A 15,288-nucleotide genomic window follows, 5' to 3' on the forward strand; every position below is an offset into this window, starting at 1 on the left:
CCCCACCCCTCAGGAGAGGCCCTGAGGGACTTCCCTTACACTGAGCATGTGGAATTAAGGATGAAAATCATAATATAAGGAAAATAAATTGGACTCTGAGAAAACCATTCAATGTACTGCTCAACAATAACTTTGTGATTTTCAAAGCTACGCAGAGTAGCTTTGTCTTATATGAGAAGTGGTTAATTGACTGAGAAGATTCTTCCCAACCTTGATAGAGCTAAAGGAAATAAACTTTTAATTTTCTCTGTTATTTTAACAGAAATCAGAAAATAAATATAACCAAAGACTTGTCCATTACTCCCAAAATAGATGTTACTTACTCTTTTTCATCACCAAGGGAGTTAAAGCACTTTTAATAGGGCCAGAAAAAAAAAAAAAAAAAAAAAACAGAAAATTCACGTTTCTACCTTTCAGACTTCTCTAGAAAATTCAGTTCCGGTAGAAATTTAGAACACAAAAAAAGCTTGGAATGCCTTTGACCCTCATTAAAGACTTTTTAGGCAATAATAGTGATGGGGAATTCACTTACTGGCAATGAAAGTGGAGGGAATGATCATAATATCTTAGGAGGCAGGATTACCAGTAAGACTTAAAGAGATCTGTTCTCTCAGTTCTAGCATCAGTCTTCAAGGAACCAATTAGTCACATTTTTCTTGTTGGAAGCCTTAGCTATATATTATATATAAATGTATCTTTGTACCTGGTTAAACTTGGTCTGAATGCAGGAGTTATAAATTCCTCAGAAATCCACATTTAAACCAGGATCAGAGTAAGGTCAACTGTAATATTTAAATGTCATGGACCCAAGATTGTGCAGTGAATGATCCTGCCATGAAGGAAATTCAGAAGAATAAAAAGATACACATGCATAAGGCAAAAAGCCAGCAAAGAGCCCTTAACCATGATGCTGTTACTGAGAATAATGATAAAATGCATTTAAGAAAATATTCATTTGTAAATATGTACATAGATAGTCTAGTGAAAGCAGGCAAACACATGTCTTTCTGATGAAAACATCTTTTTATTCTAGTTACTTGGGGCCCAGGTCAGTATAAATTGGTCAGCCTGAAAATTTCAGTAGTCTCTGTTTGCATGGCAGAAATTCTGCACATGTTTTATCTAATTCCTAAGATTATCTAAAAGGATCTTTTATGTTAAAAGAGAGGTGAACCTTCTTTGACAGACTTTGTCTATTCCACTTCTAACTGGGCCTCTCTTTTCTCAGGATCTATCCTAGCCAAATATCTCAGTTACATTTACCATACAGTTTCCTTTGTGAAAGAGCAGTAGGGGAGGAAATAATTCTCTGCTGTGTATTGTATTTTTCAAATAAAATTTAAAAATTAAATTAAAAAAATTAAGTTTGATTTTTTTTTTCCCCCAGGTATTAATTCTTTCTTGGGGGTAGAGGAATAAAGAATGCTGGCTATCCTGATGGAAGTCAGATTGCCAGAGCGACTGGAGAATGTTTGGAAGGGGATCACAGTGGTTCAGATTGGACCAGTTCTTTGGGCAGCTAAAAAACCCTCTGCATCCCATGGGCCATCCTGGGATCTCATCAACTTCCTTATTTACAAATCACAACCCCCTGGAGACAATATGGGATACTGAGCAGGTACACAATCTACTACATAATCTGCCTCCTATGTATGAGCAAGATGCTAAAGACTAGTTGTAAATGACCTTGTGATGCCAAAAGCTCAGCTTCTCTGTACACCGGTGCCAAATCAAATCTTGGAGACAGAGTTTTGGGCGAAGTAGAAAAGAGTAGCTTTATTACTTTGCCAGGCAAAGGGGGACACAGTGGGCTCCTGCCTCGAAAAACTATGTGCCCCCCACCTTGGAGAAGATAGAAGTTTTATAGTAATTGTTCAAAGAGGGTGTGATCAGCTCATGGACATTCTTCTGATGGGTTCGTGGGGAGGTAAGCAGGAGTCAGCATCATCAGCCTTCAGGTCCAACTGGTCTGGGGTCTACATGCTTGTGTGCAGCATACCATCGTTAATCGTTAACTTCTCCCACCTGGAGGGGGTTTCAGTATCTGCAAAATAGTTCAAAAAGATATTGTTGTGTGTATCCGTTAATGGGGAAACAGGACCTTGCCCCAAGGCTGCTCTTGACTGTTTGTTCCTCCCTGGTCTCGCATCCCCTCCCTTCCCTAATTAACAACTGCTTGGATCTGCACATTGGAACTCAGGGAAGGTCATGGAGGCTGAATGAAGGCTGTTTCCTGTAATCAGAGAAACGGGGGACACAGAAAGGCTTTGTGCCTAGGAGCCCCACGGGGCCGTGCTCAGTATCACTTGTTCCTGCCTCTAGGGTACCATTTATTAAATTTTTATTTTATGCTCTAAAAAGTTTCCCTGGACATATACCAAATGGTTCTATTTACACCTTACAAACATGGATCTCACATTTGGCAGGCATAGTCTTTCTAATGAGTTTTGTGAGTTATGATTCTTTTAAAATATCAATTAAGGAAATTTATTCCAGATTTTAAATGAATGATTCTCTTCCAAGAAGAAAAAATAAAAGTATTCAAATTCTTCTTTCCTGTCTCCTTCACTTTAGATCATAGCTGGTTCTTGGTCTGATAGAGACTCAGGACATGATCAAGGTATAGTAAAAATTAAGTTTGCTCTCGCCACCCCAAGATTGTGAGCCATGGATGGATTATAGGATCTAAATTCTAAACTCACACTGCCATTTTCAAATCTGTGGACTTGCTCACAAGGACCTCCAGATAAAAAGAAATACAGATGAGTGGGCACGCAACCACCTCCAACAATCAGACAAAAACTCAAAGTTTACATCTCAAAGATGCCAATATTAGTGAGGGTGATTCTTACACCATCCTTTGGCCTGTTGACCTTCATATTATTGCATTTATAAATTCATTTCCATTTTCATTTTGCACTGAAATACTATCACTTGTAGAAAAGGGGAAAAAGTTTTTTTTCTTCCCAGGAGGAAAAAAAAAAGGTGCATTTTAAAATTGATATTTAAAAAAAGAGGTGTATTTTAAAATTGAGGAAAAAATGTGTATTTTAAATTCGATATTTAAAAAAAGAAAAACCTTTCCAAAATATTGATACACTTTGAGTATTAATCAGATTTCCCTAGAGATACTGTTTTTACTCAAAAAGGCCTTTAGGCCTTCACTCATTCAGCAAATATTATAGAGAGATTCTGTACACCAGATAATTTGCAGCGTGCTGACTAAACAGTGGTTAGAAAGAGAGACATGGTCCCTACTCCTCCAGGTTGGATAGATCAGCAGCTCTGACACTGATGGTGCCCTATGAGGTCTGTTTAAAGTTAAGGCGGGAGAATTGGCTTGGAGTTTACCAGCTACCTACTCTTGGGACTAAGCAAATGACATTTTTATAGATTACATCAACAGCTAAAGTTAATAAAAAAAACCTTTGCCTCTATAAATGACACTGTACTATTTATTGCTGAGCTTTAAAAAAAGTCAAATGCCATAATAATAAGCAAATACTATTCTCACAAATCTATGGTTTAGCCGAGCCATTTTTCTAGTCTGAGCTGGGTTCATTCATGCATCCGTGACCAAGTTGACAGCTCTGTTGATCTTGGCTGGACGTTCTCCAATGTATGGGGATCATCTGGATGTCAGCTAGTCTAGGATGGCTTCACTTGGCACAACTGAAATTTTCTCTGCATGGTCTCTCCTTCAGACTAGCTAAGCTGCTTCACATAGGGGCCAAGTTAGAGCAGAAACATGCAAGACTCTGGCACATTATCAATTTCATCTCATTCAGTTGAGATGGGCCAAGGCAAGTCCCAAGGCCAGCCATTTTCCAAGGAGTGAGGGAGGAGCTGCAAAGGCACATTGCAGAGGGGTGGACACAAAGATGGGTGGAGAACAAGGGCCATTTGTGCATTCAATCTACCATAGACTTCCTGCAGCTAGACCTTAAAAATGTTCAAACAGAGCCTAACTGAACTGAGTTCCTCAATGTGCTGAGCACGGATTTATTCTGATAAGCATGAGAAACTCACAAATGACAATAGAGAGCAAGCTCATTGTATCTGAGCCAGGATGCACCTCCCCAATCTCCAGCCAAACCCCCAAAATGCCTTTGAAATAAACTGACTAGAGAACTGTCCACCCAGTACTTAACTGAGAGCAATGGGGAGCTTGCTGAAGCTCTCCTAGGTTCTCCCAGAAAGCCTTCCTAGCTCTTCTCCTGTAGGCACATAAGAAAGAGAGAGAAGGAGAAAAAACATCTGAGCAAAAAGAGTAGGGAAGAGATCGAAGCAAAAGAATAAAACCTGAAAAAAAGAAAGAGACTAATTGAAATATAAGACCATGTTCTGATACATTAATTGTGTACTTGCGTGTGTGCGTGTGTGTGTGCGTGTGCGCGGTTGCTTTGTGCAACTCTGATGTTTAAAACTTCAGTTACCATGGTGCTACGGACTTAATATTCATGTCCCCCCAAAATTCATACATTAAAACCTGAATCCCCAACTTGATGGTATTTGGAGATGGAGACTTCGGGAAGTAATTAAATCACAAGGGTGGAGCCCTCTTGATGTTAGTGGCCTTATAAGAGAGCTTGCTCTGTCTCTTGCTGCTCTCTACCATGTGAGGATACGAGAAGATGGCTGTCCACAAACCAGGAACATGGCTCTCCTCAGATACCAGGTCTGCAGGAACCTTGATCTTGGACTTCACAGCCTCTAGGCTAGTGAGAAATAAATGTTTTCTGTTACCCAGTCTACGGTCTTCTGTTGTAGCAGCCCAAACTATATAAGACACATGGTTCAAGTAAATAACACCACTTCGCCAACAACAGTGTTCAAATTTTATTTACCGCAGTATAACTGAGTATTTGCACAAAGTACCATGTTTCTGCTAACTCTTCAGTTCATAAATTACTAGGTAAATAACACATGCACATAATGATCGGTGACCAATCATATCACTTTTTTGAAGTTTGTCAGTGTTCACTGCACGTGTGTCATTCTGTTCACACACAGACAGCGAAGTATGCAGTTGTGTTGATCCCTTATCTCCAAGTGACAAATCCATGGGACATTTTAAAAAAATGCATAATTAAAAGAGGAAACTGGCCAATAAAGACGGAAGGGCAGCAAAGAAGAAAAGGTGATAACGCTGAAAAGGAAATTCAAATCAAACCTAGATGGCATAAAAGAAGATATAGCTGACCATGGGAATGTTGAGTGCAGTCAGAGAAATTGAGTAAAAGTGAGTTTATTGACAAAAACAAGGAATGAGATTGTGATGAAAATGAAGGTATCCCAGAGAAGTGATTCTGACCAGAAACATCACATTAAAGGAACTCTTGGAGATATTTTCACAACATTGGAAGTGCAAAGGATAAATTATTGGTAAACTTAGAAAGGAGTATGACAATTAGCCAAGGCAGAGAGAAAATAATCACTCTATGCAGTAAGTTATATGACAGGAAGAAAGCAGCAAGCACTGTTCAGGCTGCTCTGGATAAATTTCTTACAAAGAAATAAAACATTTAATTCAAAATGTTTCCATCATTTTAAATTACAGTGTACTAAATAAATATTAGTTTTGCTAATTTTTTCACTTCCCTACATATTTAAAATTGACGGTAAGGGAGCTTTTAATGTTTTGACCAAAAAATAAAGGTAGCAGATTAACTGTAATATTCCCCATCGCTTATTAAGATCTTTTTGCATTGATTCGGTTTGCATGGTCATTGTATGTTTTATGGTCCCACACTACTGTACAAAGTAAAGACTGCCTGTCTATATATATATATATATATATATACACACATATATATACAACTGTCTACATAGAGAGACCTAAATAGAGACCTGTATATAAACACAGAGAAAGAGACATATATAAAATCCCTAGTATATATATAATACAAAGTTTTCTTTTTAAAAGAAATGTTATCTATACTTTATATTAATACATAAAAACTGTAATCTCATAATTGTTCATTATTAGGTCTCTTTTTTTAACTTTTTTACTTTTCTTGTTGAAGTATAGTTGATTTACAACATAGTGTTAGTTTCAGGAGTACAGCATAGCGATTCAGTTATGCATATACATATATGTATATGTATATATAAATATATATATATTCTTTTTCAGAATCTTTTCCCTTATAGGTTATTACACAATTTTGAGTATAGTTCCCTGTGCTATAAGTAGGTCTTTGTTGGTTATATGTTTTATGTATGGTAGTGTGTATAAAATAATATCAATCTCCTAATTTATCCCTCCCCCACCCCTTTTCCCCTTAGATTTCTTTTTATTGTGATTATAGAGATCTAACGGGAAAGGGAGTCACTTATTTTTATATGATCAAATTAAGAAATACTGGTCACATCAGTGGATAGAAATGTATTTGTATTAGAGTGTTATCTCAGCTATTCAGACTATTCAGTAGAAAGAGTAGAAGAGAGACCAAGAAAAGTGATTTTTTTTCCAAATAACTCAAGCTTGATAATTTAGGTAATTTTTCTAAGTTATATTGTGCACATTCTAGCTCACATACATAATTTAACCCACCCAGCATTTTCCCACCCAGCCTTTTGAACACGAATCATTTTTGTTGATCTAATAAAGTAAAGCTCTTGGGAGTTATAAAGAGCTATATAGAGGACTTTGCTCCCTTGATCTAAAGATGTTCAGAAGCTATGATTGTTGATATTTTTTTCCTATTCACCTTCTTATGGCTTTCTCTGCACTCTGCTGTTAATTCTCATTATTTCTTGTCTTGAATTTATCTCTCTTAGCAACCTTCTCACCCATTTCCATTCTGCTATTGTATTGTCAACTCAGGCTGCCATAACAGAATACCACAGGCTGGGTGGCTTAAACCACAGAAATTTATATTCTCACAGTTCTGGAGCCTGGAAGTTCAAGATCAAGGTGCCAGCAAGACTGGTGTCTGGTGAGGCCTCTCTTCCTGGGTTGTAGACAGCTGCCTTCTCACTGTGTCTTCATATGGCCTTCCCTTTGTGCACACATAAGGAAAGAGTGAGATCTGATATCTCTTCCTCTTCTCACAAAGACACCAGTTCTATCAGGTTAGGGCCCACTCTTATGACCTCATTTAACCTTAATTATCTCCCCAAAGATCCTATCTCCAAGTACAGTCACATTGGAGATTAGGGTTTCAACATATGAATTTTGGGCAGAACACAATTTAGGTCCTAACAGCTATCCACTGCCTTAAAATTTCATCTCCTGTAGTTGTGTCCTACAGAAGAACTGAAGAATGCCAACAGAACACAGATAACCATAGTGCTATTTTATGTAAAATTAAGTCCATTAGGCTAAAGTGGACTCAACTCTCTTATGAAATAAAATATGAGGGCTTTTTTCACTATTGTTACTCTGACTTATTTGCTGTGCCACCAATCATCAAAAGTGGGGCCATGATTATATATGTGATGTAGATAAGTACATCTTAAATTAGGGTATTTTTTTCTCACTACTAAAAGTGAAGAAGTATAACATGAGATTTCTGGATGTTATCCTAAGTCATAATCTGTAAGAACTCAGATGTCAGATCATTATGTTTGCTCTCTTAGAAAATTCTTTTAGCATATGGTTCAATATTAATACATTTTTATTATAAATGAAATTTCAACTTTTGAGAACATAAATTGCAATGATTGAAAGTAAAACTTCAATGCTATGAAAATTTCAAGCTCTCTTGGCTAGCTTGCTTTACCTGTGATTTGGTGCTTTGTGCTAGGAAATCAACTTGTATATTATACCAGATAAGCCAAATGATATAGACTTGGTATTTTTTAAATGGGAAATTCACTGTACATATGGTGACAATATCTGGGATCATGTCCCTACCATTTTAGATGCCTTTATATTTATTCTGAATACTTGGTCCTAATTTTGAAATGCTAAAGACATATGGACATAACAGCTGGGCCACCATCAATTGAGACTCTAACACTGTTCACTTTGACAATATATATTTTACAAAGATAATATTGCAATTTCTCATCTCCCATTTTTTTCATTATTGCTGGCTCTTTCTAATTCAACAGATTTCCAGGACATTGTAAGGATAACAGAAGCAATAGTAAGGAAAATTCTCTTCAATCCAGGTTAATCTAGGTGTAGTCATAGAATTGTTATACACTATTTATACCCTTACATAAGCTCATGGTATTTATTTTTGAATTGTGTCCCCCTAAAATTAATATGTTGAAGTCCTAGCCCCAAGCATCTCAGAATGTGACTTTATTTGGAAATAGAGTAGTTGTAGATATCATTAGTTAAGATGAGGTCAAACTGGAGTAGAATGGGCCCCCAATCCAAAAAGACTGGTGTCCTTATAGGAAGGGGAAATTTGGACACAGCCAAACACACATAGGGAGAATGCTATGTTAAGATGAAAGCAGAAAGTTAAACCAACTATACTTCAATAAAAAGAAAAACAAGATAAAAGCAGAGACTGAGGTGATGCTTCTACTTGCCAGGGAACTCCAAAAATTGCCAGCAAACAGACAGAAGCTGGCGAGAGGCATGGAACAAATTTTTCCTCACAGCCTTCAGAAGGAACCAACTTTGCAGACATCTTGATTTCAGATTTCTAGCCCCCAGAACTGTAAAACAATAAATTTTTCTTGTTTATGCCACCCAGTTTGTAGTACACAGCCGTAACAAAATAATACACCTATTTACTATCTATAGTGCTCTGGGATAGTGGAAAAGTCACAGGCAGAACCAGGTTTGAATCTTGGCCTCTCCACTGCCAGCTCTGTGATTTAGACCACATTATTTATACATACTAAACTCTGCATTAGTTAGGTTACACTAGATTTTACTACAGTAACAGTCAACCCTCAAATATCAGCCCAAAGTAGTTATTGTTTATTTCCAGTTCACACAGTATATCTACCAAGGATTACTTGGAGGCTCTAATCTATTTCATAGCCCTCCTAACTTTGAGACCTAAGCTGGCAGAGAAGACACTATTTGGAACTTAGGCATTAACTCTGGCAGAGGGGAAGAAAAAACAGTGATGAGTGTGCCTGACTCTTAAACAGTCTACCCCACTAAGACATACATCACTTCTGCTCACCTTTCATTGACCAAAGCAGATAGATCATGCTTGACCATATTTGAATGCAACAGAGTGGGGAAGTATCCAGAAAGGACAAGACAGCACCATCTATCTCTAAACAGTCTTAATGGCCAGCCAATAGAGGTGACATGATTATGAACTGAGACTAATTAATTAAATCCTTCATATTTTCATTCAACGATGTTTATACAGGCTCTACTGTGTGTCAACTACTATCCCAGATAATAACACACAAGACAAAACCCCTCCCTCAAGCAAGTTTTCATTTTATTGGAGGAATTGGTAAAATAAAGAAGAATGTAAATGTGTAATATAAGTTCAGATATTTATAAGTGTTACAAAGGAAAGTGAAGCAGATGAGGGCTATTGAGAAACACTGGAGTGGGGAGACAGTGCTAGGGTCAATATTTCAGGCAATGAGTATAAATTTCCTAGCATGGTGCATAGCAAGTGTAGGCACCCACAAAATGTTTCTTTCCTTTCCCCAACACCCTAGATCATTAGCATCAACAACAGAGGACAAAGTGAATTTTGTGCCTATTAAATTATACAACATAGAAAAAGGGATCAAAATGCCTAATTCTGGCAAGGATGTAATATAACTGATACAAGCATATATTTCTGCTGGCAGTGTAAATCCCTTTGGAGAGCAATTTGGCAATATGCTTCATGATCCACTAAAATGCTCATAACCCTGACTCAGTAATTTCATTCCTGTGAATCTGTCTCCAAAAGTAATATAATTTAATAATCACAAAGATGATTGTTGCAGTATTATTTGTGATATCAAAAACAACCTGAATATATAGCAGTAGGGGAATGCTTAGATGGATTATGGCTTAGCAACTATGTAGAATATTATGTAGTCATTAAAATGATAATTATGCACATTATGTAAGCAACAGGAAAAATGTTTATGATATAATTTCAAGTTAAAAAGGATGCAAATTATACCCTGTAATTACTGTGATGTAAAAATCATATATGTAAATGCATAAGATTAAAGAGAACAAAGAAAAGTGAAATCTAGAATGAGCAAATTTTTAGCAAGTTAAAAAATATATTTCAGTCACTTTGTTACCTTTATCAAATGTTTAACAAGCACTTTCACAGTAGTATTGTTTATGTAATTGTTACTGAGTCCAAGCTTGTACTGCTTGCTGCACGACAGGCCAATAAATCGAGAGACGAGTTGCTGGGACAAGGAATAGAGACTTCATTTGGAAAGCCAGCAGACTGAGAAGATGGTGGACTAGTGTCCCGAAGAACCATCTTCCCTGAGTTAGAATTCAGGCTTCTTTTATACTGAAAGGGGAGGGAGTAAGTCCTGCTTCCAGTCAGACTCTGGAAGGGATGTGTTAATTTCTTCCTTACTGCAGTCATTCACAGGCGAGCCTGGTCAGGAGGCCTCCTGTGAGCTAAACAAAGGTATTTTAGCTTAACGCTCATTGCATCGGAGGCAGTGTTCCCAGAGATGGGCCATTATGTATAATTTAAGCTTACAGGCCACATCCCTTTAGCAATTAACTTGCAGCAAAAGCAATAGAATACAAAGGGTAAAGTAATTTGTTCTTCCCTCCTATATAATGAATTCAAAATTATAATTCAAAGGGCCATGGAGGGGCTTCCCTGGTGGCGCAGTGGTTGAGAATCTGCCTGCCAATGCAGGGTACACGGGTTCGAGCCCTGGTCTGGGAAGATCCCACATGCCGCGGAGCAGCTAAGCCCGTGTGCCACAACTACTGAGCCTGCACGTCTGGAGCCTGTGCTCCGCATCAAGAGAGGCTGCGATAGCGAGAGGCCCGCGCACCGCGATGAAGAGTGGCCCCCGCTCGCCGCAACTAGAGAAAGCCCTCGCGCAGAAACGAAGACCCAACACAGCCAATAAATAAATAAATAAATAAATAAGTGAAATTCTTTAAAAAAAAAAAAAAAGGGCCATGGAGAACAATGCCTCCCCACTCCATGGATCTAATCTTGATTGAAATCCTAACACGTATGTGCTCTAATCTGACCAAATGTTATCCTTTCCTAATTTATAATCCCCAAATTAGCATTTTTATTATTTCTATATTAAATTACTATTGTAAATGATGTCCTATATATTAAATAAATACAATTCTGAAATTTGGTGAATGATGTAATCAGCTAGAACTTATTTCTAATACATTACAATAAAATGTGGATTTTCAATTTTAAGGTATTTGAGATCTTAATTGTTGAAGTTTGGGGGGGAAGGAAGTGCCTATTGCTTAAAAGCAGATTATTAACTAAGGCCAGTAGTTCTCTAACAGGAGGTCAATTTTGTCCCCAGAGAACGTTTGACAGTGTCTAGAGAAATTGTCACAACTTGGGGGAGGGGAATGTGCTACTGGCATCCAGGGACTAGAGACCAGGGATGTGGATAAACATTCTACTATGTACAGGACAGCTCCCACAACAAAGAATTATCTGGCCCAAAATGTCATTAGTGCCCAGGTTAGGAAACCCTGGGCTAAGCAGTGGGAAGAATACAAGCTTAACGGTACAGAAACCCAACTTTTAGTTTTATTTCCACTGCTAAAAGGATGACCTTGAGCTATCTACTTAAACTCAATCCCTCAATTTACTTATTTGTAAAATGGAGATGAATAATATTTATCCTATCTCATGGGATGGTTCTGAGAGTAAAATGGGAGACGTAATGTGACTGTGCTCTTAGGAGCTAAAATGTACCATATAAATGTTACCATCACATGTATTTGAAATATCTCTTAAAGTTGATTACCAAAAAAAAGAAGAAAAAATGAAGGTAGAAACAATTATTCCATAGTTTATGAGTAATTGCTTTTGACATTTTTTATATAAATTTATTTATTTATTTGTTTACTTTTGGCTGCGTTGGGTCTTCATTGTTGCACATGGGCTTTCTGTAGCTGTGGTGAACGGGGGCTACTCTTTGTTGCAGTGCGCGGGCTTCTCACTGTGGTGGCTTCTCTTGTTGCGGGGCACAAGCTTTAGGTGCGCGGGCTTCGGTAGTTGTGGCGCATGGGCTCAGTTGCTCCATGGCATGTCCCAGACCAGGGCTCGAACCCGTGTCCCCTGCATTGGCAGGCGGATTCTTAACAACTATGCCACCAGGGAAGTCCCGCTTTTGACATTTTTAATCTGCTGTGTTTCCCTGGAGAATATTGATGAAAACCATGACAAAATATTGCTACCTTACTGATATTTTCCAGATAGAATAATCTAGCTTCCTTAATCAATTGTCTGCCCTGTCCTGTGTCTTGAATTTCTTCATTTATTGTCATTGGATCCTTGCCTTTAGATACAAACATTCCCAGGATCCTTTGGATGGTCACCATCCAGGCTCCACCTCAAGCTACCACTTCCCCTCTACCATTTTTTTACTTGTTACTGAAAATTTCTCATCTCCCATTCACTCCACTGCCAACTGGCATATAACCCATGCATTTCTTCATTGTAACTGCTCAAATTAATCTAAACCTCCCTCTGGCCTCACAGTAGCTAAAGAGACTGGCCTAGAAGCAACGACACCCCAATAGCAACAAGCACACTCAGTGCCTACATCTTGGTTTTAATATCATTCTTCAGTGAGAGGAAGCAGGGCGTCTCAGAAAAATGGCTGATTCTAGGACTGGGGCAGGAAAGATGAGCCTGGGACATCATCTTGTAGTGCCAGAAAGAAAGGAAATGATCACACACACAGAGAGTGATGGGGGTATGTTGAAGAAAAACAGGGGTCTACTAAAAGAGCTCCCAGTGACCAAAGCTGGAACAATTTGTGCAACCAAATAAATAAAGTAGCATTGGATTATAACCCAAAGTACAAAATAAATACCAATGATCCCATGTTTATATAAATAAATGATTGAATAAGTACATGGGAGAGAACAGACAAATCTGTGCAGCATAAGTTTTAATAATTTAGTTAGATACTTAGCCCTCAGGGAGATGGAACATAACTCCCTACTCTTTAAGTGGGGACTGAGCTTGGTGACTTCCATCCAAAGAGTCAGTATAGAAAGAGAGGAAAAGGAATGATTTTACAGTGAAGAAACCTGTCAATTACTACCTCAGCCAGGTGATCAAAATTAATATCAATAGTCATAAATCACGTTTATAGTACGTATCCTTGATATAATGTGATGAGAATGGCACTTTACCTCTGTGGTCTTCCCAAAACCCATAAACCCAGTCTAATTATGAGAAAAATATCAAACAAATCTCCACTGAGAGACATTCTACAAAATACCTGATCAGTACTCCTCAAAGCTATCAAGATCATCAAACACAAGGTAAGTCTGAAAAATAATCACAGACAAGTGGAGTCTAAGGAGATACGACAAGTAAATGCAATATGATATCCTGGATGGGATCCAGAACAGAACAAGGACATTAGGTAAAAACTAAGAAAATTAGAATAAAGTATGGACTTTAGTTAATAATGAAAGACTATTGGTTCATTAACTGTGAAAAATGTGCCATAGAAACGTAAGATGCTAATAATAGGGGAAACTGGCTGTGGGTATATAGAAATTCTCTTGTACCATCTTCACAAATTTTCTGTAAACCTAAATACTTTGAAATACAGTTTACTTTAAAATAATGCTTATTGAAAAAAACAACTGTTCTCAAGATTAGTCAGTGCATCATCTTTTTGCCGAACTACCTGAAAGTCACAGTCAGAGACAGACACAGAGAAAGTCCACATTCTTTACTATCAAGACTTCAACTTCATCTATCGGCTGTTACTAGGTATTCATAAATATGCCTAACATCTACTTGGCAGCCTCTTTATAAATATTGTTTATATGTCAATTAAGAACTAGAGATATTTGATGACAAAGAGGAATACTGAAGAGAAATAAGCCTCATGCTTCTTTAAAAGAGCAGAACTGCTGAGTGGGCTGTAATGGGATAGATCTGACTGGAGGATGGGGCTGGGAGGTAGCAGGCATGGTGGCCACTGCTGGTCCTAAATGGAAGGCCAATCTGGTAGGTAATAATACAATACCTGAAGATAGCAGGGGAATAGAAAACAAGAGGTAATGCAGTAGGTTAGTCTCAGAAGAGCCCAGAGTGGAACAACACATGTTAAAGAGCACAGAACAGTGTCCAAGTTGCTAGTGCGGATCCAACAGGCAGTTGCCATTGAATATATCTACCAGCAGGGCATTGGTTCAGAAACCGCTGAGCTGGGTGGGGCAGTGGGGCTGAGCCTCTGACATTCTTCTCCTCCCCCCTGCCCTGCCTCCAAAGAAAAATATAAAGGCAAACCTCAGTCCTGATGTGATCAGAGTATAAAATAGACTTGTCATCACAACAGGCACGAAAACATAAGGATCAAATAAGGATCTGATTACCAGTGGAAATAGAAGATTAAGATCAGACATTGGGATGAAGCAGAGACCTAGGTTTATTTAACAAACACTTAGAGAGCATTTATATGTCAGGCTATCCTAAAGTGCTTCAGAAGTGTTAATTCATTGGTTCCTCATAAGAGAAGACAACTTTTTATTATCATTTATCCTCTCTACCTATGACAGTACATAGTCCCTAAAAGACCCTTACGAAATGTTTTTTGAAAGGAAGAAAAGAAAGAAGCAAGGGAGAGGAAGGGAGAAAAGGGGGGAAAGAGGGGAAGGAGGAAGGAGTGGATCGCTACTCCTAAAAGTCTATGTTGAATCCACTTAAATATTTCTTGTCTAGATCTAGATTGGTTTTAGGGAATGGAAAGGAGCAGAGAATATAGGTAGTGGGGTCGGGGGGAGAATAAGAAGGTTAAACTATCTTTGAGGAGGGGATGGAGAAGATGATAACCATAAAATGCCTAACATTTAACATTGATCTCTCACTATGTGCCAGCACTGTGCATGTATAAGCCCATGTGATCCCTACAAATCACCTTGATCATTAATATTATTATCCCTTATTTTACGTATAAGGAAAGCACAACACTTATAGTTAATAACTTACTCGAGGTGACACAGACAACAAGGTATATAGCTGAAACTCAAACCCAAGTTAGTCTCTGCTCTTAGCCACTAGGCTAAAAGCAGACAGAGCCTGACAAAAGTAGATCAAAAAGTGGGCCCCTTTTTTAAGAGATCAATGCGGTGCTCATTTTAAGCAATCAGTTCTGCCTGTAAGTGTAAGAAGCACATTCTACAGAGTCAATATA

The sequence above is a fragment of the Eubalaena glacialis genome, chromosome 3 (assembly GCF_028564815.1).
Source record: "Eubalaena glacialis isolate mEubGla1 chromosome 3, mEubGla1.1.hap2.+ XY, whole genome shotgun sequence".
NCBI classification, from domain to species: Eukaryota; Metazoa; Chordata; class Mammalia; order Artiodactyla; family Balaenidae; genus Eubalaena; species Eubalaena glacialis.